At 36.3% G+C, this 27,005-nt stretch overlaps 1 pseudogene; it reads left to right on the top strand.

Annotated features, from left to right (window-relative positions):
• Positions 1 to 11,000: 11,000 nt before the first annotated feature.
• On the top strand, positions 11,001 to 22,229 carry LOC110199832 (transmembrane protein 115 pseudogene; annotated as a pseudogene).
• The last annotated feature ends 4,776 nt before the right edge of the window (positions 22,230 to 27,005 follow it).

The raw sequence follows: 27,005 nt of genomic DNA, 5'->3' as shown, positions 1-27,005 counted from the left end.
TAATCAATCATTCAATCAATCAATACAAGTTAAGAGCCTGTTGTGCTAAATGGCACTGTGCTAAATGCTAGGGATAAATAGACAAAAGTAAATTGTTTCTTGTTTTCAATGAGTTTATGTTCTAATGGGGAGATAATATGTACATAGGTCATCCATATCTATATCTTTATATCTACATATGCATGATACATACAAATGTAATACAATTTGATTTGGGAGGAAAGAGTACTAGCAGCTGGAGGGATCAAGAAAAACTTGTACAAACTCTAGAAGATTTGCACGCAGATATACACTTTTGGGGGTAAATAAAATATTTAAAATGTTCTAGGGCCATTTTTATTCAAAATAATTTCTGTGAATTATTTTAACAATTAACATTTAATTTGTCCTTTGTATAATGATAGATTTTTTTACCTCTAGTTTTAAAGAAAATTGCATACATACATGGTGCAACACTTTATATTATTAAATATTTTTGTGTTGTTTATATTCATTTCAGGGTTTTCTGTTTTATGTGATAAACTCATAGATAGCCAGGAACAACTTTGCAATGTATTGGTGGAAGGGTAATAAATGTTTGTGGATAAAGAAATGAGATTTAACAATTGTTTCATTCTAGTGCCATTTCAAAATATTACTGTACTCCCAAACAGCCTTTCCCTTCCATTTTTGACCAATTACATTTACTCACTTAAGTCAATAGTTCAAGAAAATAAGCAAAAGGCAATGGAAAGAAACAACATATGTCTCCCAAACTTTCTGAGATTGATGGTTCAACAGAAAATAAGAGTAGAAACTTATAGCCACTTGACATCTTCCATGATCACATTACAAATGAGTGTCATCAAAGGAAAGTTGGAGTAGTAGAGGTACTTCAAGCAGTTTGTTAAATAAAGAAATACTGGGAAGGTCTTAAAGCAAGGATCATATGGTTCTGGGTGTTTGTTTGATTGATATCATTACTGTTGACTACAGCAGCTCTGTATAAGTGAATGAGCAAATGAATGTCTATCTTAAAGTTTCTTCTTTGTTGTTGTTCAGCAATTTTTCAGTAAACCACCATCTTGGGGTTTTCTTGGCAGAGATACTGGAGTGGTTTGACATTGCTTTCTCCACACCATTTTACAGATGAGGAAACTGAGGGAAACAGGGTCAAGTGACTTGCTTAGGGTCACACAGCTAGTAAGTGTCTGAGGCCAGGTTTGAACTCAGGTCTTCCTGACTCCAGGCCCAGTATTCTCTTCACTGTGCTAACTAGCTGCCCCTAAAATTCCTTCCAGCTCCAGGCATCTATTAGGTGCCTCTCTTTTCATTTTCATTCTCATTTCAGCTTTTCAAATGCCCATTCATATTCTGACCACTCACCTGTCTTTTTCATGTCATATATATTCCAAGAAATTTGTAATCTCATTGAGATGGTTAGCCCCTTAGACTATGTGGTTGCAAACCATCTATGCCTATGCTTGTCCTATATGACTCCCATTCATATCTTCCTACAAATTTGTCACAAGGAATCCTCTTCATCAGTTTGGAACCTTCTTCACATTCTTCTGACATTGTGGGAATATCAGTGGAGTGCATAGGTTTTTAGATACTTCACTACATATCATTCTTCTTGTCTTTCATTATGTTGATGTTATTCAGTCTTTTCAATTATGTCTGATTCTTCATGATGCTTTTTTTTTTTTTGGCAAAGATACTGGAGTGACTTGCTATTTCCTTGTCCAGCTCATTTTACAGATGAGAAAACTGCGGTAAACAAGCTTAAGTGACTTACTCAGGGTTGCACAGCTAATAAATGTTTGAGGCTGAATTTGAAAACAGGAAGATGAATCTTTTTGACTCCAGGCACAGCACTTTATCCATTGTATCACCTAGCTGCTCAACTTTTATTATAGAATCGTATAAAAGATTTTCAGAAAAATCTTTTTTCCCTAGTGAAATTTGCATTGGTTCTATCAGTATTTACCAAAGACATTACTTTATTTCTAGTCTCAGCCTTTTCCAAAATCCCCTAACAAACACACATTGCAAAACAAAATATGGTATTTATTGTTATGCATACTGACTTATTTGACCTATGTCTGAGGGCCAATATTTATGTGTGAGATAAAATTAATAACCTTCTATTTTTTTCTTTGTCAGAAATCCCAGATTTTCTTTAAAAATGATTTCACTCTAAGAAAGATTTATGATTAAAATATACTTATGCTTAGTTTCACTCACTGGTACCACAAATGAAAAGAAATATGCTTCTTTTTAAGTCCGATATTAATTTGGGAGGACATTTTAGGGTTTTAAAATAAATGGTATATATTAATGTTTAACACAAGAGAAATTTTTTATCTCAAAATGAATTTAGTGGCCCCAAGATGTTAAAGAATTCATTTACTCACGAAATTATATTATGTAGTCAAAAGCAATGGAAAATTCTCTAAAATCCTCAACTGAAGGCACTGCTGGGCTAAAAAGTCTCCATGAACTTTTCTTCTAGTATTTGGAAGAGCTGTATCGCTGGAAACAGCTACTTAAGTTCTGTTCTCCCGCCAATATTTGCATCTTATGAGAAACTCGGAGAAAAAGAGTTTGGTGTTTTCTGCCATCTCTGGAGGATTCTATATACAGACCACAGCTGAATTGGCAGCCTCAGGGCAGAAGATGCTTTGTGTCAGAAATAAGACTACATTATCTCCTCTCCCAGGAGAGAAAAATCTCTTTTGATCAAGATTGCCATCACACTGGGGTCAAAAGGGGGCACCTGGAAGAATGTTCTGCTGGCTCAACCCCAGCCAATAAGTGCAGTCCAGAGACTCCATTGCCATCACTTCCTTCACCTTTGCCAGCATCCAAGATTGAAAAGGCAGGAATTTGGGGTAGAAGTAAGGGTAGAGAGGGAGGAAAGAGGCAGGTTTAGAGAAAAAAATGAAATGTAAAGAAATCCAGACACACATTGAGAGCCAGATGTTTCAGTTGGATGGGGTAGTCCCTAGGTAGTAATACTGTTCTATTGTAAAACACAATTCTTGTGTTGCTGAAATATACCAGTTTTCACCACTGTAGCCTGTTCTGCTCCTCCTTTAGACAACTGTAAAGTTTAGGGATCATAACCTATCTCTTCTGCAGCACATTTGCAGAGCAACAGGTGATGGAAGCAGCTCCTTTACATGACAAAAAATAATATTCTCCTGGGAAAGTTTCACCGGTGTAAATGTGTGTGTATGGGGGGAGGGGAGTGTTGAGTTTTTTTTTTTAATGAATGCTTTTATTAAAGTTTAAAAAGAGTTCATGGTCAGATGTAATTCCTAATATTTAGGGCTATAATTCTTTTGATAGAAAAAAGAAAAGTATGACTAAATTTTTCAGTGGAATTAATTTCCTTTGAGAATTAGGTCCCTGGGGCCATGTGAATTCCCATTGCTTTCCCAGATCACCATATGACCACCTGCACTTACTTTCATGGATGATAAACAGAATTTGACTGATAAATATAGACAGACATCTATACATACATATCTATATCCATCCATCCATCCATCCATCCATCCATCTATCCATCTATCTATCTATCTATCTATCTATCTATCTATCTATCTATCTATCTATCATTTTAACTAGATCTCATCACCTTTCTTTGGCATATTCCCCCTTCTGTAGATGTGCTGCCCTAATCTTAAAATCTATAGAGAAAGCATCCTTGCAAATGTATCATCAAAACTCAGCTAAAAATCAGTGTGCTTTATAGAAAACAGTTAAATTTGGGGATTAAGAGATTTGAGCTTTCATTCTGTCATTCATTCCTCATTCTAGTCCTCATTCTGCAACTAGCAAAGTGATAATATAAGTCTGAGCTTCCCAAACATATTTGGCCTACTGCCACCTTAAAAAAAAAAAGTTACTCAGTGCAACCCTGGAAAGCTACTTTCTTTAACCCTTTCACAGGTTTTTTTTTAAATTTGTGTCATTTCAAAAAATATATAAAACATTTTAAATGACACATCTTAAATTTAATAATTTATTATAAATTTGTAGGTTTTTCTGCACTGAAATTTTGATGATGCAATATTGCATCATGTAACCATATAGTATTGTATTATAAACAAGTCATTACATGCACATATTCTTGCGGTGCATACTTGACTTCCCAACAGTGAGTGACAGGCTGGTCTGCCAATACTTGATTGTTAAGATCCATTGTCAGACTTGACCCACTGATAGGTTACAACTTGAATTTTGTGTGTTTATTTGGAAAATAATGTAATCACTATGACTTTAACTCTGTTACATAGCAGATGAAACTTTTAAGGATGATTTTTCTAATTTTTCTTCTCTTCTTTCCTTATGCTTCCACTGCCCCCTTATTTTTGTCCAATGCCCCCAAATTACACCCAGGACTACGATCACCCCCTTGGATCAGTCCAGCACCCTCCAGGGGGTGGTATCAGCCACTTTGAAAAACTCTGGAATTCATGTTAGGCCTTTGAGCCTCAGTTTCCTTATCTTTAAATGAAAAGATTGAACTGTAAGATCCCATGCAGAGCTAACATTTTAACATACTAAGAAGGTGAAAATTCAATGGGTCTTTAACAGGATTGAGAAAGCTAGAGATTTTTAATACCTTTGTATTAAGGAGAACTGGGATAAAGACTGGACTGGTGATTTCATTAATATAGGGAAATATTTGGTCTTCTTACAAAGAAGGTTAGCATTGTCTCTTCAACTTGTCTCAGAAAGTTGCCTAGCACATTGATGCTTAAGTGACTTGCCCAGTTGAACAGTCATTGCATGCAAAAGGTGATACTTGACTTCTTTTTCTTCTTCTTCTAGGTTTGGAAGCTAGTTCTTTTTTCACTAAGCCTAATTGCTTTTTATTAGGGGAGTGCTTAAAAGGTTTAGGCTATTGTATTGTTAAAATTTGTTTAAGGACTTTGTTTCAAAGCTCATTCTTATTTATTTCCAGCTTGTTTGTCCAGTTTTCTGGTTTACTTTGGTCCTGTGAATAATTCATTATGTTCTAAGTGTAATGATACCCCTCCCCCACCCCATACAGATTATAACCCTGTCCCATACAACTCTGCTCATATTTTAACCTTGCTAATAAACAAAACATACCTTGAGGCTATGATCCTTCTACTAAGATTGCTCATCTATTGTCTTCATTGCCCCAAAGAGTTCCTTTCTTTCCTGGTCTTAACACAGTATCAGTAATTTCTCCCAGTGCCTTTGTGCAGGAGTCATAAATGGGAAAGTATTGCAGGTACCTTGTGCCCCCATGTGCTTTTCCAATGCCAGTGCACTGAGAGAGTTTCTTTGATTTATATCTTAGGTCAAACTTAAAATCATCTGTCAAGTACACTCACATTATAAAAAAAAAACAGCCCAAATTTTATTGACTAAAACAACTGTAATGGTTAGCTTTTCATCAATAACGGCTCTTCTTCAAAGAAAAGATTGGCTAGGGCTGTTTTACCTCTTCAAAGCTGTTACAGCAGACAGTCAACAGTAGGGGTCTAGTGTAGGTCATTTGAATGATACCATCTTGCTAACAACCGTCAAAGTTATACTACAAAGCATTTTCATCTCTTCTTTCACAGTTAAGCCAGGTAAAATTTTCAATTCAATATGCCTAAAGGTTTTGTCACTTAGAAGAAAGTTTCTTATTTAGTAATTTTTCTTAACATTCTTTCAATTGCATTAAATTGTAAATGTTTCAACCCTATCCCATTCCTAGAAATTCACAACAGATAACTTTTTTTAATGAAAAAACATGCTTAGTTATCAGAATTCCAGTGAATCTACCCTTCTTTTCAGTTGTTAAGTATTTGAGTTCCTTACACTTTCAAATCACTTTCAGCCTGAGGAGAAAAATGTCAGTCAAATGCTAATTTTTTTAAGAAAGCCTCTTGTCTAAAAAATATGCATCTTGACCAGATAATATAAATTAAGAACTGTAAATAATATGAGTTAACATGAATACAATTAGATCATAAAAGAGAAACACTTGAATGAATGAATGAGAATTTTTGAAATGCTTATTATGTGCCAGCCACTGAGCTAAATGCTAATGACACAAAAAAGGAGCATGCAAGACAGTTCCTGCTCTCAAGGAACTTACATTCTAACATGTGAATACCATATACAAAAGGGAGCTAGAAATGAAAATCAGTTCACATAGATAGGGTTATTATTAATTATGTTTCATTACTTTTTACCTTTCTAGATGTTGGAGTGAATATCACACTATTGAGAAACACCCCAACCATGTTTTAGTTGGTTCTTCTTCATCTACAATTATATAAACTCAACTTTTCAGTGGTTTAGTAGGCCTTTCTGTCCTTTAGACTTCAGAGTTCATTCTTTAAGTAAAAGTTTTAATGCCCAGAATTAGAGTTGCAAACAATCTCATGGTTTCACTTTGCAGGAGTTTCATATCAATGTTTTCTGTCATGTGAATTTACATTCTTTTTGCCATTGAGATTTCTTTGGGGATTCCAAAATAACTCCAAACATTAAATAAAAGCAATTTACCATAGCTGAGAATCACATGGCTATACATTCAAAGGAAAGCTATGTTATAATATTTTAGAAGCACCTCCAAACATCCACAACATATGATGCACAAAATAGAGTCACAGTTAGTGCCTCTCCAGTGGGTTCATACTTTTAATTAGTCCACATGAGACAAAGAGGCAGGATGAATGAGAAGATGCTCTCAGCTCTGGGATCTTTAGCATCTGTACAATTTGGTGGATACAGCCAGGATGAGTCACAGGTAAGTTTTATTTTTTTTCTCATAAATGGGGCCTATGTTTAACTCCAATATTCAAACACCTTTCCTGAAATGGAGGATGAGCTTTATATTTAAAGTAAAACCCAAACCCAAGCAAGTTTTCTCAGTTTCTTCTTTCTTGGTGAACATTTTTCATAGTTATGGAGAGACAGTGCCTCAGGAATTCCTCTTCTTCAAAATTCATTTTATCAAGCCATTTCATAATTTCTCTCCAGGCTTGGAAATATGAGCAGGCCTATATATTTCCCATTTCTTGACTGTTCTGGCAATTTTCCTTGGAAGGGAGGAAAGATCCTATAAAATTTCCTTTGGCCCCCAAAGCAGAAACATCTGTTGGAACCATGAGTAGCTTTTTGGCTGAGCCTTAGTCTGCACTTGATTATCTCTACTGCTTTCACCAGCATCAATGTCAGTGTAGTGAGGGAGGAACATATGTAAAGATTTCTGGAAAGATTTATAATAAATGAAGAGATGCCATGAGTGAGGAAAAAAGGAGGAAAGGTACAAAGCTACCCTGGCCCTAGGCATCTTGTCGAACTTCATGAACAAAAATCATTAGAACACCAACTACTCAATTAGTATTCTCCAGATTAAAAAATCAGTCCATTGCTTTTTGTAAATACAGCTGCTTGGCAAGGACAAATAGGGAAAAGTGACAGATTGTTTGTTTCCCCTCTAGTTATTTTAAGTTAGACTTGGGAAAAAGAAATGCTTGCTGACCTGTCTGTAAGTTGCCAATAGCCTGTTACTTCACAGTGGAGTTGGCAGAAAGCAACACCTTCTGGCTTGAACGAATAGACATTTTCCTTCTTTGAAATAGTTTAACAGGTGCAAGTGAGTCCCTGCTATGAACAAAGCTTTATAGATGGCTGTTTACTCATCTCTTTCATAAGGTGGATGCACCTGATCTTCCATAGAGACCCCTGGTTGCAAGATTTGTTGGGGTTCTGGAGATCCACATGGTTATTTCAATATTTCAATGAACAATTTAGATGGCTATTCATTCCAGTAGTGCTGATCACAAGCTACCCATGCTTTGGCTAGTCTGTGTGACTCCTATCCATATCCTCCAATAAATCCTTCACAGAGCATGAATCCAATATGAGAGATCATTCCATTAGCTCAGCAATTTATTTCAATTCGAGAAATATATATTAAGGATCCACTACATACAAAGCATGATACTTAGCACTGAGAACACAAAGACAAAAATAAAACTCACCCTATTCTCATGTTTATGTTCAAGTAGGAAGGATAAAGTATGGAGCAGGGCAAGGGTGGGGAACCTGAGGGCCACATATGGCCTTCTAGGTCCTTAAGTGTGGCCTTTTGACTGAATCCACATTTTACAGAGCAAATCCTTTTATTTTTATTAATATATTTTTTCATCTTTTATATTTTCATCTTATTTTTAAAACAAAAGTATTTAAAATACCAAAGAATAAAATAAGTTTCAGTGAAATAATCCTCTCTGATTGACTGGCACAATTAGAATATTAGTAAACCATAAGGGATAAATTGATGGCTGCTTGCTCATTATTTAGTTCTAACTTCCCCCATCCTGACTGGTGTCACTGTCACACTTGGCTGGTTGGTAAGAGTCTATGGGGGTCAACTACACCACTCTGTTATCAGCTTTTGACAACAGTGCACTGTGTTTCTGTTTGAAGTGGAATTTGTGAATAGCTGCACAGGTTGACAGTATTTTTTAATTCTGTCTGCTTGACAGCCCATCATGTCAGAAGACCAAGAGAGCACTGAAGAAAAAAAAAATAGATTGTTTTTAATGAAGATTGGGAATTACAATATTATCTTGTTTCTGCTAAAGATAAGATGGTTTGCTTGCTTTGTGATAGTGCAAGATCAACATCAAAGAAAGCCAATGCTCATCAGCATTGTAACATTCATAAGGATCATAAATATTTTAAATTAGAGAGAAAGGTGTGAGAGGTTTTATTGCAGAAATTAAAAGGTGAAAAGCAAAAGCAAAGATAATTCTTTGAAGCATCAATAAGACCTGAAAGAATGCCACTGAAGCAACTTACAAAGTAGTTTATATATTCTAGAAAAAAAAAAAGGAAGCCATTCAGTGATGTAGAAGTTGTGAAAGAATGCATTGTTGAAGTTATTGGATGCGTAGACCCCAATAACATTTCAAAGAACAACTGCATCTTTCAAGGAGAAGCAGAACTGGTCAGCTGCATGACTTAGCCTTCAACTTAACAGAGCAACATCATGCAATATTTCTAAAGGACAATACATATTATTCAATTGCTTTGCATGAATCAGCTGGTACTACTGACTTGGTGCAGGTTTACTGAAGATTTTCTTTGCTATGAAGAGTTACTTTGGGTACTCTTGCAAACAGAGCACAGGGAATAGATATCTCCATCAACTCTCAAGATAAATATTGTAAAGTTGGACTGCATTTGGTAAATTTAGTGAGTGTATGTACAGAGCACCTTCCATGACAGGAAAACATGAAAGGCTTGTTGCACAGATAAAATAAAAAGGTATTGACAGATCCAGATGCTCTAATTTCTTTTCATTGTATCTTGCATCAGCAAAATCTCTGTGCTAAAGCTACCTTTTTTAAGTTACACTTTGAAACCAGTTATAAGTATTGTTAATTATATTTGTGCAAATGTAACACAGCATCATCAGTTTCATAACATGCTAAAGTTGAACCATGAAGTACTCAGTGTGGATTTGCCATGTTATTGTAAAGTGTGTTGGCCATCACAGGGACACTTATTAGCCGATATTTTATCTCTGCAAGAACAGATACTTAAATTTTATGAAAAATACAATCAGCAATGTGAATTATTGAAAGATTTACATAGGAATGCTGCATTTCTGTGTGATAGCATGTCAAATCAAAAAATTTGAATATTTCTTTGCTAGTTAAAACTAAGTCTATATGATATGTGGCAAAAAAAAAAATCCAACATTTTGAAAAAGCTATCTTTTTTTCAAAACACTTCTTTGAAAGGAAATTTTGGAAGAATATTTTTGCCAGTTAGCAAAGGTTATTGATGAGCAGGATGATATATACAAGTCATTTGAAGAATATGCAGCTGTTATAGACCTATTAATTGGAGAACACAATAAAAGATTCACTGACTTTATGAATCATGACATCACATTCAAATGAGCATTTCAGCCTTGCCTAGTTGATATCACCAAGGCACCTAAAGAACTACAGATGGAATTGATTGAGTTCTCAGTAGACAACATTTGAAGTCATTGCTTGATGTGGAAAAATGCAGTAGAATACCCACACCTTCAGTAACATACCTGAAAAATGCTTTCTTGCTTTTCAACCATTTATTGCTGCCAATCTATAGTCTCCTTCCTAACCCAAATTCAGATGGTCATAAATGACTGATACCCATCTTCTAGATCAACTGAAATTGTGGACCTTCATGCTGCAACCAAATACTCAAATGTTTTCAACAAAAAGTAGACACAACAAAGTCATTTAAAAGTTATGTTAACTTTAAAATCAACAAATAGTTTTCATTCTTTTGAAATTATTAAGTATATAGTGGTTTGATTTTTGCAAAATAATGTACATTTTTAAGTATATCTAATTGAAGTTTCTTGAATGTAGCCCAATTTGATTATAGCTAAATATTAATGCGGCCTTCCAACATAAAAAATTTTCCCATCTCTGGACTAGGGGGTTATAGCATATATGCAGATAAGCAAATATAAGTATATACAGCATAATATAAAAAAATTCCAGGGGTAAGAATGCACTAAGACTTAGGATTAGGAAAGGCATTCATTCACTAGGAGCTGATACCTGAGTTGCATTTTGGCATAATGTGAGAATTCTATGAGGCAGAAATGAGAGGGTAGTGCTTTCCAGAAATGTGGGCAGGGGGCAATCTGTGCAAAGGCACTGGGGCTGGACTTGCCACAAATATAAAGTAGATAGAAAGGAGAAAGGGTGAAATGGAATATGAAATAAGACTTAAAAGGTAGATAGAAGACATTGTAAAAGAACTAAATTGAAGATTTTGCATTTATCCTATTTGCATTAGGGAGCCACTGAACATTTTTGGGTAGGAAAGTGATATCTCAGATTTGGATTTTAGACATATCAGTTTTGTAACCATGTGGAATATATTTTGGAGAGGGATAGACTAGAAATAGGAAAAATAATTAGGATGCTATTGCATAAATATAGGCAAGAAGGAATAAAAGCATGGGCAACATTAAGAGCTGTATGAATAGAAAGAAGGGTATAGATGAGGAAGATGTTATGGAAGTAAAATCAAAAAGTTTGAGCAATGGATTGGATATGTGGGATAAGAGACAAGAAAGAGTCAAAGATGATTCCAGAGTTCTGAACCTGGGTGTTTGGAGGTATTGCAGTACCCTGTACAGAAATAATGAAATTCAAAAGAGGACCAGAAATGGGGACAAATAGTGTTTTCCATTTTGGACATATTGAGTTTAAAACGAATATAGGCCATCTAGGCGGAGGTTCATAAAATCAGACTGAAATTCAGGAGAGATTAGTGATGAATGTATGTGCAAGATGGTACCTTTTTTGTGAAAAGTTTTTTTTTTTGCTGAAATGGGCAGAAAAAGAACATTCATGTAAGGAAAGCTGACAAAACCAACTTAAAAAGATAAATGTGAGGAGAGACATTGTTCTGAGGAACGGTTTGTGTACTTCAGTTCAGAGGGCAGAGCAATGACTGAGATAATGATCCTGGAAGCAGTTGTGGTTCATCATTATATTTGTATGCAACTGTTTTAAGTTTTGAAGATTATAACTGACAAAATTATAAATACAATAACTATTTGGAGATTGTAGTAAGAGTACATAAGGACTTTTAGGCTCATACTTGACAGAAAAGCAGAAAAACCAGTTATGTGTCTGAGCTAGGTCATTGCTTACTTAAGTGGATACACCAATTTGAGGCGGTATATACCAGAGCAAAATTAAAGGAAAAGACAGACTCAAGAATCAGGAGAGTATAAACTGAGTGAGAGAGGAGTTTTTAAAAACAACAGGTAGGAGACAGCGCTATTTTGGGCAAAAACAACAGACTTTAGCTACTTTCCTGAGAGCTTCTTAGTCAATTTACAAGTATATGATCCAAATACTTGATAAAAAGGGGGGGAGGGGGCAAAAGAAAAGCAAAAATATTATCCCCTTCAATAAGCTTACATTATGAAACAATATGCAAACAACTATGCACATATGTGATGTATAATGAAAGGTAATCTCTGGGGGAAAGTTGTGTTCATCCTTTGTTTTCAAAAGGTACCAATGACCAATGATGTCTTGACTTGTGCATAGATTGGAAAGTTAGTCATAATTGTGCAAAGGCATCAGCCTAATTTTCTCTTCCAATCATCAAAGTCCAGTGTCAAGACAACTGGTGATGGCCTGGGATGTAGTGGATGACTTTAGCATTTTTGTTGCCTGACCATGCTCTAAGCACTCCACAGCACCTGCTTCAGCCACCTTCATTGGCATTACTAGCAGTGTTGTCAGAAGACTCTAAAAAGGGTGGCTAACTGGAAAAGTGGCATTGTTTTGCTAATTGACTGGACAAAGACTCATTTATACAAGAGTTCTTCAGCTGTTACTGTGTACTTGGATGTCTGAACTTAATGCTCTCTGGTGCTTTCTACAGTATGAGAGTAGGAAAACCTCTCAGGGGTGCTGGATTGATCTCTATGACTCTTCATAGTTTGAGAGAGAAAGCCAGCAGGATGGTGGGATTCATAGAGGTTTGAGATTTGGCAGGTTGTAAATCATGGTAAAACAAGGGGTCAAGAATAGAGGGGTAGTTGGTAATGTATGTGTTAGTTGGTCCTGTATAATTTCAAGATTGTGCAGGGTAGAATGAGGTCCGAAGCAGGGGAGTACAAAGGCATTGAGAAACTGGAAATGAGAGGGAAAATGAAGAATAGCTCCAAAAGACACAAAGGAGAGGGGAAAATAGAATGATAGGAAATTGCATTAGGAGAGACATATTTTGGTGTTCTGGATAAAAGAGGTAAGAGAGTTTTGGGTGATGATATGATTAAGGAAATGGTCTTCCCTGTGTGTGATTGCAATGCAGTAAAAATAGGAGTCACAGGAGTTTAGGAGGTTACATGCTCTTGTTACCACATATGAACATACTTTTTAAAAAATGAATTGGTTTGTGAGTTCTCCACAAAAGCACATCAATCTCTTCAGACAGCTCCTATTTTTCTTCCTTCCTTGGGTGAATTTTCCTATAGAATTTTATTCCAATAATCTTCCCTATTCTTCCTCTGAAGCCTTTCAAATCAACTATCTCAAAATCTTTGGTCCATTGTCAGGCTACATCTATCTTGCAGCTCCTTCCCTAATATAAACTCTAAGAGAGAGTGGTGATTTCTCCTCAAGGGTCCCATCATTTCAAACCCTAGTAATCATCTTACCATTAGTGAGAATTAGCTCTAGAATAGAATTTCCCCCTTAACTTCTCCACTTTATGAAGGATGAAATTGTCATTAAGAAAAATCAAGAATTTATTATAACTCCTTTGTTCCATAGCTCATGGCCATAAAGCATCACCAGAATACTGACACTTAAAAAAATGATGGACCTTGGTATCAGAGAGAGGCTTGAGATGTCATTAAAAGCACCATGCAATTTTTCAAATATAATTCAACCCACTAACTTCTTACCTTTTAATTGTGGACCTAACACATCTGTCCGCAGTGTATATCATCCTTTCATTTACTGGCCTTTTCCCCCCTTTCTCCTGGTTTTATTTATATTCAGAAGACTAACATTTGTAAGCTCAATTTCCTTCATTAGTATATCCATTTGTTGGTCACTTCCAAGGCTCTCACATTTAGAATTTCAGTATGTAAGTTAATGTGCAAAGATGGTCTAAAAACTGTGATTCTTAGTACTCAGTGGCCACCTTTTTTTTTAACCACTCTGCCATGATGTCTGTAGAAGCAGGGAGCCCTATATTTCGTTATTTGTTTGTTTTTATTGTTGTTTCATGGGTTTCTGTGGTCAAAGAAATCATTACCAAATGACCAGGGCACTGGTAATATGCTTCTCTTTACTGATATTACTGACACTACTTCTTGAATAGCAAGTACAATAAATTGTCATTTCTTTATTGAAGGTTTTTATCTCCACAGCAAACTGTGTTAGAGCTTGAATTCAGCTGGCAGAGCTTTTGAGAACTCAGTCACCACCACCCCATGATCAGACATTCAAATAAGGTATCGAGGAGAAAATATAGCAAGTTATTTAATAGAAAATTCTTTCCTTAGGACGGTGGTTATTAACTTTGGATCTAGGAAGAAATATCATGCAATCTATGAATGGGAAAAATTACAATTATGTCTTGATTTTTCACTAATCTGTAACTGAAATTTAACTTTTTCTTCAATTATTTAAAAACATTGTTCCAAGAAGTCATAGGTTTCACCAGACTGCCAAAAGGGTCCATGGCACAGAAACAGTCAAGACTCCCTGTCCTAGTGTCTTGCACTTTCAAATATCTTGACCCTTTCATTTCTTTCCTATATAAATTCTAAAGTACTGTCACTGGAAAGATAGAGGTACTGACTTTCATTCTAATAGAATTTGGAAAAGAGAAAAACAGATTTGATTATTTGGGATGGAGTTGATTTGATGATTTCGAGAATCCAAAAAAAAGAGTTGGATTAGAATTTCATATAGCATTAATACAGCTTTTGAAAATTGTAGGGAAGTCTGCCTGAAAGCCACGATCAAAACAGGAGCCTGAACAGCATCTTTCAAGGTATTATCAACAAAAACTGCCCTGAGATCCTAGAACTAGAGAGTAAAATAGTCATTGAAAGAATCCACCAATCATCTCCTGAAAGAGATCTCAAAATGAAAATGCCAAGAACTATTGTAGCCAAATTCAAGCAGCCAGAAAGAAATAATTTAAATATCATGGAACTACAGACAGGATTATGCAAGACCTAGCATTTTCTGCATTAAAGGATTAGAGGACTTGGAATATAATATTCTGGAAGGCAAAGGACCTTAGATTGCAACTAAGGATCAACTACCCAGCAAAATTAAGCATGATCTTTCTGGGTAGGAGGTGGACATTCAATGAGAGAGGGGACTTCCAAACATTCTTAATGAAAAGACCAGAGCTCAACAGAAAAATCTGATCTTCAAATAAAAGACTCAAGAAAGGCATAAAAAGGTAAACAGAAAGAAAAAGACAAAAACATGTCATTCAATAAGGGTAAACTCTTTATATCCCTACATGGGAAGAGCATACTTGCAGCTCTTGAGAACTATATCTTTATTATGACATTTAGAAGGGGTATACATAGACAGAGGATGTGAGTATAAGTTGACTTTGATGTGATGACAAAAAAAAGTAAGTAAGGGGTAAAAAAAAGGATTGTACTGGGAAAAGAGGAAATGAGGAGACAGAAAATGATGATAAATTACATCACATAAAGGAGTGCAAAGACCTATTACAGTAGAGGGAAAGAAGGGAGGGAGATGAGCATTATTTGAACCTTACTCTCATTGGATTTGGCTCAAAGAAGCAACAACATACACACTCATTTGGGTATAAAAATTGATATTACCTCATAGGAAGTAGGAGGGGAAAGGGGAAAGAAAAGGCTGATTGAAAGGAGGGGAGATTGAAGGAGGCAGTGGGCAGAAGCAAAATACTTGTGAAAAGGGAAAGGGGAAAAGGAAAAAGAAAAACATAAATGGGGGGGAAAGATAGAAAGAAAGACACAGTTAGGAACTGTAACTGTGAATGTGAATGTAATGAACTCTCCCATAAAATGGAAGCAAATAGCAGAATGGATTAAAAATCATGATCCTACAATATGTTGTTTACAAGAAACACATATGAAGCAGAGAGATACACACACAGAGTAAAGGTAAAAGGCTGGAGCAAAATATGTTATGCTTCAGCTGAAGTAAAAAAAAAAAAAGCAGGGGTAGCCATCCTGATCTCAGACACAGCAAAAGCAAAAATAGGTCTAATTAAGAGATACAGGGAAGGAAACTACCTCCTGCTAAAAGGTACCATAGACAATGAAGCAATATCAGTATGAAACATATATGCACCAAGTAGTACAGCATCCAGATTCTTAAAGGAGAAGTTAAGTGAATTATAGAAAGAAATAGATAGCAAAACTGTACTCAGACTTTCCCTCTCAGAACTAGATAAATCTAACCACAAAATAACAAGAAAGAAGTTGAATTGAATGGGGATAGAAAGAAATACACCTTTTTCTAAGAGGTACATGGTACAAACATTGAACATGCACTAGGGAATAAAAACCTCACAGCCCAGTACAGGAAGGCAGAAGTATTAAATGTGTCTTTTTCAGATCAATATACAAAAAAAAAATTACATGTAATAAAGGGCCATGGATAGAACGAATAAAGATCAATTGGAAAGTAAATAATCTAATCCTAAAGAATGAGTGGGTCAAACAACAAATCACAGAAACAATCAATAACTTCATCCAAGGCAATGACAGCAATGACACAACATACCAAAACTTATGAGATGAAGCCAAAGCAGTTCTTAGGGGAAATTTTACATCTCTAAATACTTACATGAATAAAAGAGAGAATGGGAAGTCCAATGAACTGGGCACGCAACTTTTCTTAGAAAATGAACAAATTAAAAATCTCAATTAAATACCAAATTAGAAATTCAGAAAATCAAAGGTGAGATTAATAAAATTGAAATTAAGAAAACTATTGAGTTAACAAATAAAACTAAGAGCTTTTTTAAGGAAAAAAACAATAAGAGATAAACCTTTGGTTAATTTGATTTAAAAAAAGAAAGAAGAAATTACCAGTATCGAGAAGGAAAAGGGTGAATTTACCGCCAATGAAGAGAAAATTAAAACAATAATTAGGAGATATTTTGCCCATCTGTATGCCAATAAATCTAACCATCTTAGTGAAATGGATGAATATTTGCAAAAATATAAATTTCCCAAGTTACAAATATGGGAAATAAAATACTTAAGTAACCTCATCTCAGAAACAGAAATTGAACAAGCCATTAATGAACTCTCACAAAAAAAACAAAAATTCCAGGGCCAGATGGATTCATTTAAAGAACAATTAATTCCAATACTATATAAGTTATTTAGGGGAAAAAAAGTGAAGAAATCTTACCAAGTTTTTTCTATGATAGAAATAGGGTGCAAATATCTAAACCAGGATGAGCCAAAACAGAGAAAGAAAATTATAGACCAATTTCCCTAATGAATATAGATGCAAAAATTTTAAATAAAATATTAGCAAAGAGATTACAGAAACTTATCATGGGGATAACATACTATGACCAAGTGGGATTTATACTAGGAATGCAAGGCTGGTTCAGTATTAGGAAATCTATCAGCGTAATTGACCATATCAATAACAAAATTAACAGAAATAATATGATTATCCCAATAGATGCAGAAAAAGCTTTTGACAAAATAAAGCACCCATTCCTATTAAAAACACTAGACAGCATATGAATAAATCTAGTTTTCCTTAAAATGATAAGTAACATTTATCTAAAACCACCAGCAAACATTATATGCAATGGAGACAAAATAGAAGTATTTCCAACAAGATCAGGGGTGAAACAAGTAGGTCCATTATTAGCACTGTTATTCTGTATTGTAGTAGAAATGTTAGCTTTAGCAGTAAGAGAAGAAAAAGAAATTGAAGGCATTAAAATAGGCAATGAAGAAAAAAAAGCTATCACTCTTTGCAGATGATAAGATGGCATACTTAGAGAATCCTAGAGAATCAACTAAAAAGCCAATTGAAATAATTAACAACTTTAGCAAAGTTGCTGGATATAAAATAAACCCCCATAAATCATCAGCATTTCTACATATTACTGATAAATCCCAGAAGCAATAGATAGAAAGAGAAATTAAATTTAGAGTAACTATGGACAACACAAAATATTTGGGCATCTACTTGCCAAGACAAATCCAGGAACTATATGAATATAATTGCAAAACACTTTTCATATAAATAAAGTCACATCTAAGAAAATTGAAATATATCAGTATTTGAAAATTATCAAGCATAGCCTTGGCTAATATAATAAAAGTGATAATTCTACCTAATTTAACTTCCTTATTTAGTGTCATACCAATCAAACTAATGAAAAATTATGTTATAGATTTAGAAAAAATAATAAAATTCATCTGGAAGAACAAAAGGTCCAAAATATTGAGGGAATTAATGCAAATAATTAAAAGGGAAGGTGGCCTAGCCAGAAAAGATCAAAAACTGTATTATAAAACAGCAATCATCAAAACAACTTGGTACTGGCTAAGAAAATGTGTACTGGATCAATGGAATTGGTTAGGTATACAAGAGAGTAGTCAATGACTATGATAATCTATTGTTTGATAAACCCAAAGACCCAAGGTTCTGGGATAAGAACTCATTATTTAACAAAAACTGTTGGGAAAACTGGAAATCAGTATGGCAGAAACTAGGCATAGACCAAGATCTCACACCCTATTCCAAGATAAGTTCAAAATGGGTACCTGATTTAGACTTAAATGGTTATACCATAAGTAAATTAGGAAAGCAAAAAATAGTTTACCTGCCAGATCTATGGAGAATGGAAGAATTTATGACCAAACAAGAGATAGGGAACAGTATGAAATATAAAATGGATAATTTGAGTACATTAAATTAAGAAGGTTTTGCACAAACAACCAATGCAACCAAGATTAAAAAGAAAGTAGGAATCTGGGAAATAATTTTTGTAGCCAGTGTCTCTGATAAATGCCTCATTTCTGAAGTATATAGAGAACTGAGTCAAATTTATAGAATACAAGTCATTCCCTAATTGATAAATAGTCAAAGGACATGAACAGGCAGTTTTCAGATAGATAAATTAAAGCTATCTATACTCATATGAAAATAAAAATCCCTAAATCACTGTTGATTAAAGAAATGCAAATCAAAATAACTCTGAGGTACCACATTACACCTATTAGATTAGCTAACATGACAAAACAGGAAAATTATAAGTATTGGAGAAGATGTGGGAAAATTGGAACACTAATGCATTGTTGGTGGAGTTGTGAACTGATCCAACCATTCTGGAGAGCAATTTGAAACTATGCCCAAGGGGTTATAAAACTGTGCATACCCCATTTATTCAGCAATACCATTTCTAGGTCTGTGTCCCAAAGAGATCATAAAAATTGGAAAAGCACCCAGATGTGCAAAAATATTTATAGCAGCTCTTTTTGCAGTGGCTAAGGATTAGAAATTGAGGGGATGCCCATCAATTGGGAAATGGCTAAACAAGTTGTGTTCTCTGAATGTAGTGGAATACTATTGTTTCATAAGAAATGATGAGCAGGCTGACTTCAGAAAAACCTGGAAAGACTTACATGAACTGATGCTGAATGAAGTGAGCAGAACTAGGAGAACCTTATACACAGTAACAGCATTGTGTGATGAAAGAGAAAGAGCTATGAAGTCTGAATGTAAATCAAAGCATACTACTATATTTGCTCTCTTTCTCTCTCTCTCTCTCTCTCTCTCTCTCTCTCTCTCTCTCTCTCTTTTGCTCTCTCTCTCTCTCTCTCTCTCTCTGTTCTTTCTTGAGATTTTTTTCCCTTTGATTCTAATTCTTCTTTATAACATGACTAATATGGAAATATGTTTAATATGATTGTACATGTGTAGCCTATATCAGATTGCATGCCATTTTGGGGAGGGGTGAGCTGATGGAGGGGGAGAAAATTTAGAATTCAAAATCTTATAGAAGTGAATGTTGAAAATTAAAAACAAATAAAGAAAAAATTTTTAAAAAGAAAATTGTAGGGATAAGTACAAAAAACATAACAGACTATATGCTTCACAGAAGACAAAGGATTGTGGGATACAAATTAAGCATGCTATGTGAGGGACAAATATGGATTAAACTAAAATGCTGAAAGTAAAAAGATCCAAGCACAGCTACAAGTTCACCCTAAGGAGACTAAAAATGGGACTATATTTATGCAGAATGATAAGAGCTAAAGGGAACTTTAAAAATCATGTACCTCCATTTATTTTACAGCTATGAAAACTAGAGATCAAAGTGAAGAAATAAATGACTTATACAAAGTTCTACAGTAAATAAAACAAATGTCAAACCAGGTATCCTAATGCTAAGCTCAATGCTCTTTCTTAGAAAATGAACAAATTAAAAATCCTCAATTAAATACCAAATTGAAATTAAGAAAACTATTGAGTTAATAAAACTAAAAGGTTTTTTATGAAAAAAATCAATAAGAGATAAACCTTTGGTTAATTTGAGTAAAAAAAAAAGGAATGAAGAAAATCAAATCACCAGCATCAAAAAGGAAAAGGGTGAATTCACCACCAATGAAAAGAAAATTAAAAAACATGAATGTAATAGCATCTAATTTTCAAGCATTATTGTGAAATCACCTATTCCATAATGTTTAATTTTCCATAGAATTTAAGCTCACCCCCTTTAAATGTGTAGGACAATCAGAGGAACTCCTGATTTCCTGGACTTCAATACTTCCCATGCTGGATGTGTGTTTGCTCCTTTCTAAGGAATGTGTGTCTTGATGAGATGACACTGGAGAATACTGATTGGTTATCAGTAACTAGGAATGAGAATTAGGAGGGTGGACACTTGTCAGGAGGCACAACCTTATTAGTAATACCTAAAAGTAAAGCTTCAGGCTACAGTCTCTCACTTTTGGGATTCTCCTAGTACTTTTCTCCCTTGGTATTTAGGGGTAGTTAATAAGGGGATGGTTGGAGAAGGGGAAGAGATGGAATTTCATTAAAAAATACCAATTTCCATGGTTGGAGAGCAGACTACAAAATCAGAGAACAATAACCTCGCTTTGGAAATACCATGACACAAGATTGGAAAAGTCAGATGGAAATAGATTGTTTGAGCATTGAATGATAGGCTAAAGGGTTTGGATTTATTTCATAAGTAATGAAAATTCACTTAAAATTTTGTTTTGCTTTGTTTTGTTTTTAAATTGAAGAATGTTAAGATCAAATCTAAGCAGTATTAGGAAGATTACTTTGACAGTAATTATAGGGGGGGGAAAGGGAAGACATTCACATCTATAGAAGGACAGTAAAATTTATAACTTAGTCACATCATGGTAAATGTCCTGAAGCCCTTAGGAAAATTTAAAAGGAATAAGGTAGAAATTTCCTCACCTGTAAAATGGGGATAATAATAGCACCTACCTCTCCTTGTCGTTGTGAGTATCAAATGAGATAATATTTGTAAAGTGCTTAGCATACTGCCTGACACATAGAAGGTGCCTAATGAATGCTTGTCTTCTCCCTCACCCCCACTTTTGTGACTAAATTCCTTGAGAAGGCTATTTAGGCAGCTTGAGGCCATAGCTGGCCCAGACCTTTTGGGGCACTCAGCAGCCCATCTCTAGGCCTGGCTCCCACCCACATCCTTGCAGAACCTCTTTAAGAAGGAATAGCTGTAGTAGCCTGGGCTAACACTCAGGCACTGCTCACCTCACTATTGGTGCCTCCCTGTCCAGCATGCTGTTCCTCTACCTTCTGCCCTTTGCACTGGATGCGGGCATGTACCTCGCTGTCACTACCTCTTCTCACCCAACTTCTAGGTCTAGACTCTAGCTACACATGAGTTGGTGGAGCTGCACATATGGGACATGGCCTAGCCTGGTCATGGTGGTGGAATCAGGCCAACTGCTGGAGCTTCTCTGGGGAGTCCTGGAGTTGCTGATGGTCTTTGCTGTGGTAAATGTGTCAGGAGGGCTGCTGGGGACCTTCACCTACCTCCTCACCTATGACCTTCTTCAACTTGGCCTGTCTATTCACTATGTGCTTCCTGGGCTAGGTCCTGGAGGCCCTCAAATAGATCCCAGCGAACAGCAGGGCACAGATGCAGGTGGTGCCCATGCTGTTGTAGATCCCCTTGATGTTGTGACTCACTCCTCTGGTAAAAAGCACTGCTCTGGCTTCCTATGGCTTGAGCGTGCTGTCTGGATGGATGTACTTGTAATAAAGAAGAAGGAATATGTGGGACCACTTTGCCTTTACTACCTTCTTCCCAGAAATCCTGCAGCCTGTTGTGCTTCTGGTGGCAAATTTGGTGCACAGGGTCCTCGTGAGGGTAAAGGTCTGCAGAAAGACTGTGAAGGGCTCCTTCTATCACCATTATCCTCCCTGGAACACACCCTCCGGATGATAAGTGGAGAAGGCAACTGGCCCTGAAGGTCCTAAATGAGGAGTTGAAGTGAGTAGAAGACCATTCTGCCTGGTCTAGCATGGGTGGTGAGGATGATGAGCTCATTAGCAAGGTGGACTGCTCCCTGAGAAAAGAACCAACCCCCTGGGACAGGGGCTGCCCCTGAACACAGTCTGATGACCTTAGAGGAAACCCTTCCGTAACTGTAACTCAGACCTTTCAATGTAAGGGAATCAGTAATCCATTTTCTCAGCAAGGTCAGTAGTCACAGTATTTGGACTACCCTACGGCCTCTCCTTATCTCTCTGCTAAGCTATACCCAGAAGCTGACTGCCTCCCATGGGGAATAGGCAAGCACAAAAATCATTTTAGGTCCATGGGTCACATTGTGTACACTCTGCTGATGCTTCTAGACACTGGTCCCCACACAAAACTATGCCCCTAAGGCCTAACTCACCCACCAGACAACCAGTAAGGCCAAGAACAGGGAGCAATTACCCTGAGGCCTGGGCTAAAATTCAATCCCTTAGTCCCAGCTCGCTGGTCTGACAACCAGGCCCAATTAGGTAACTTGATTCCTCTGATTCTGTGGCAGATCTTTGTTGGTAGAGTGGTCCCTCTTCCTGCCCTCAGGTACCAGGCAAGAATTTGCCAAAAATAAATTCCAGGGCACCAGACCCAAGGCTGGATGGGACAAGGCCTAGCCCCAGGGTACCTCTGCCATCTGCTAATCCTAACTCCTTGTTGAGATATTAGGAGACATGCTATTTTCCATATGTAAGGCTCAGCAATCAAGCTGTGCCCATGAGCTTGGCATAGCAACAATCCTTTGTGCTCCCCTCTGGCAAAATCACATTACATTGCTTTGACCAGCACCAGGTTTTCTCTGAGGTCAGACAAGCACCAGACAAGCTCAGACAAGTACCCATGTTTCAGCCATGAAGTCCTGCTATGAATCAAACTTGTTTCACTGTTGATGCTACCCCTTATCAACAGAGCTACAGCTCACTGCTTAGCCATGCTTATAAGTATTGAGATCTGCTTACACTTAAGTGTAAGCACCTCACTAGGGGTGTGCCTCCAGCACGTGTCCTTGCTTGCAGGCCTTTTCCCTCTCATTGAAATTAAACTCCAGTTTGAGACTAACTCCCCTGTCTCTAGCTTGTTCTAATTAGTAGAGGCTGGTTCCATCCAGTTGACACCCTCCATCACAGGGATATGTTAATATTGCAGTTTGGATTCCCCCTGGCTGGCATGCGGTACTACATGTGAGTGAGGCTGAGAGAGCCTTCATCCCCAGGTCTAGACTATCTCCAGAATAGGGACACGTGTGAGGTTAAAATTCATGGAGTATTTTGTTTTGTTTTTTTAAAGGACCACTTGAATGAGAAGTCTGGACTCTCTCAGTATAAATAAAGTATTTCCTTGAGAATAGGCTCCTAAGGAGGAAAGGGGAGAAGGGGTAGTGGGAAGCTATCCACCCTTCCTTTTCTTTCACCTGCTTAACTCTTTGCAGTCTGATTTCTGACCTCATCATTCAATTGAAACCAATCTATCCAAAGTAACTAATAATCTCATAATAACCAAATCTAATTTCCTTTTCTTAATCTAGCCTTTGACACTACCAAGGAGAAGTGTCTTTCACTTGATAATCATTTTTCTCCAGTTTTTGGTGTTGGTTTTTGTTTTGGTGACACTACTCTCTCCTGATTCCCCTCCTGAGTATCTGACCTTTCCTCTGTCTTCTTTGGTGGATATTCCTTCATGCCATGCTCACTAACTGCAGGAGTCCCTCTAGACTTAGGAGAGACTCTTCTCTTTGTTCTCCATACTATTTCACTTGGTTTTCACCTATGTTTCGCCTATGATCTCTATGCAGATAATATTACTTAGCCAGCCCTAAGCTCTCTCCTGACCTTCTCCAACCACCTATTAGACATTACTTACTAGATATCCTCTAGAAATCAGAAGCTCAAAATGCCCCAAACTGAACTTATTTTTCCCCTCCTTTCTTCTTAACTCCACTATTACTATAGAGGGTATAACCTTCTCCCAATCACCTATGATCACAACCCAATTGACATCTTCTAATCCTTACTCTCAACATCAAACCCTGATTCATATCTAAACAGTTGTCAAGTTCTGTCATTTCTACCTTGGTAACACCTCTAGTACACACCTTTTTCTCTTCTCTGGCAATTGCAATTGCCTTTTGCAGGCCCGCATCTTCTTGTACTTGTACTTTTGCAATAGCCTGTTGGTTTCATCTTCCTGCCTTGAGTCTTTCCTCACTCCAATCCATCCACTACTCAGCTGTCAAACTGATCTTGCCAAAATGCATTATGTGCAATCACATTACCCCTATTCCCTTTGAATATACTTAAACAGCTCCATATAGCCTCCAGGATCAAATATAAAATCCTCTGTTTGACTTTTGAACCCCTTCCTATCCTTGACCTTTACTCTTCTTATACCTTATACCCCTCTACCCATTCTGTGATCCAATGAAAATGGCCTCCTTGCTCTTCCCACACATGGCACTCCATCTCCAGACTCCAGACATCTTCATTGGCTGTCCCCCATGCCTAGAATGCTCTCCTCTTCTCCCCCTCTTGACTTCCTTCAAAACCCTACTAAAGTCCCTCTTTCTGCAAGAAGCCTTTCCTAGTCCTTTTCAATCTTGTTGCCTCCTTTCTGAGATTACACTCAATTTATCCTCTAAGTAGTGTGTTTATGCATAGATGTTTGCATATTTTCCTTGTTAAAATGTGAATTTCTTGGGAGCAGGGACTGTTTTGTTTGGTATCCTCAGTGCCCAGCACTTAATGGGTGCTTAAATGCTTGGGGATTGGTGGACTGAAAAAGCAGACAATACAGAACAAGAAGAGCAACATTTAAAAAGATTGGTGAACACCTGTGTACCTGAGTAGAAAAACTGCTTAGTAATGATAATTTATGGTTTCATTACCCTTTACAATTATAAAACACTTTATGTGTGGTAATACATTTTATTCTAACCATTCTTTGAGACAGACATAGTACTATTATCTCCATTTTATTTTTTTATCTTTATTTTTTCCCTTATGCAAAACAGATATTCCTTGACGTGGTAAAAGATTGTTCACCCTGTCCAGGATGGGGGCACCACCTTTGTGTCTGCAGCTGCAGGGAGTCTACCTCCCTCTCCCTCCCTACATAATCAGGCAGCAGCTCCCATTTTATGTGTTGGTTAGTTCTTTAGAGGGGCAGGGAGGCTGTTAGTCTGCAAGGTGGGGGTAGTAAAGTCTGAGAGATTGGGGGAGTTATAGGGGGGCTAATGACAGCAGAAGTTATTTTTGAATTCCAACTGCTATAAGTTTAGCTTCCTGACTTCCTTACTTGTGACACAGAAGTAGCATTTTCTAATATTTTAACTTTAAAATAGGCCCCTTTAATGCTCAATTAGTAAAGTTGGTTTTAGTTTGGTTTCATAGTCCTTAACTGCTTATTTTAAAGTTAAAATGTAAATGACAGGACTCATCTAATAGAGGCTTGGCCCACAGTAATTAAATACTAGACATGTAAGGTATTACACTATTTTTTTTAATAAAACTGACAGATAAAGCCTGAATGTTTTAACAAAGACTAAAGACAACACCCGGGCAAATGGAAAAGGAAACAAAGAAAAGGGAGGTGAAGGGACTATCTCCATTTTATTGATTAAAAAAAAAAAACATAAGTTCAGACCAAGTTTAAGGAGCCAATAAGTAGTAACTCTGAGATTCAAACCAAATCTTTTGACTCGCAATCTAGGATATTGTTCCCTAAATCAGTTTGCCTGTCATTATTCAAAGGAATCTCCAATGAGTTAGGATACAAACAATGAAGGAAAAATAGCTATCTAATGTAGAGTACAGATGAGTGCCAATCACAATGGCTAAATGTTCAGAAGATTATTGCAGCAAATCATCTATGCAAGATTTCTTGTGGTGTTGAAATTTTGTTCACATTAGTTCCAAGAACATAGTTTTTAAAATTAATTTGTAATCATAGAGAAAAGAGTCTCATATTGATCTGTGAGATTGTTTCAGAGACATGGGGAAGTTTAGAAAGATACCTGGAAAACCTGAAGACAGGGTGTGTAGGGTGATATCACAGGGTGATAGATGAGGTTGAAGAAATTTTATTTGGCTAGGGTGAAAGGAATTTATTTTTTAAAAAGTTTCCCTTTCATTGGATTTTTTTTTCTGGAAAAGAAAATTTAATTCTCTGCTCCTATACATACTTCCCTGATTTAGGAGGTCAAATATCCCTCCTTGAGAAGTGAGCAAAAATACTTAAATATTTTCCAAACAACATATTGAAATTTAAAGAGAGAAGTTGTTAGGTGGTTTCTTTTTACTTTTACAGATACTTGGGAAAAGTGATTAAAACACTGTATATTATCATATATTTTCTAAAAGATTTACTTAATAGCTTTCCTTTCTTGTAAACAACACTGCCAAATACAGAAAAGAGGATTTGCTTTGTATTTATATTGCTACGTGTTAAAAAAACAAAATAACCAAGTGGGATGTTTATTATTTTCTGATTTCAATTCTTTATATCATGTTATTCACATCTTAGAGGGAAGCTAGAGTGAGACATTGACCTTTTCAATGCCAAAAAGTCATGAACTCAGAAACAGTAACCACATGAAAGTTCAGAAACAAAGATAAGCATTCTTGGATGATCTTGGTAGCATAGTCAGGGAGCAGTAGGAAAAACGCAGGTCTTTACTTCACATATGACAGACTAACCATTCTGCATTTAATTAAACTCTATAAAGAGTTACTTACTTGAGCAGTGTTGGGTTGATGCATAGGTTGGTCATGTGTACATGTATATATGTGTGTATGCGTATGTGGTTGTGCTGTTAATGTGAACACAGCAGATATCTATAAATTTGAAACTACTGGAGTCAGAATCTGTCTTCACCAACACAAAACACAATCTATCTA

The sequence above is a fragment of the Phascolarctos cinereus genome, unplaced genomic scaffold (assembly GCF_003287225.1).
Source record: "Phascolarctos cinereus isolate Bilbo 61053 unplaced genomic scaffold, phaCin_HiC Scaffold_7;HRSCAF=346, whole genome shotgun sequence".
Classification (NCBI taxonomy): domain Eukaryota; kingdom Metazoa; phylum Chordata; class Mammalia; order Diprotodontia; family Phascolarctidae; genus Phascolarctos; species Phascolarctos cinereus.
Note: the sequence above shows the minus strand (reverse complement) of the source record. Positions and strands in the feature narration are given on the sequence as shown.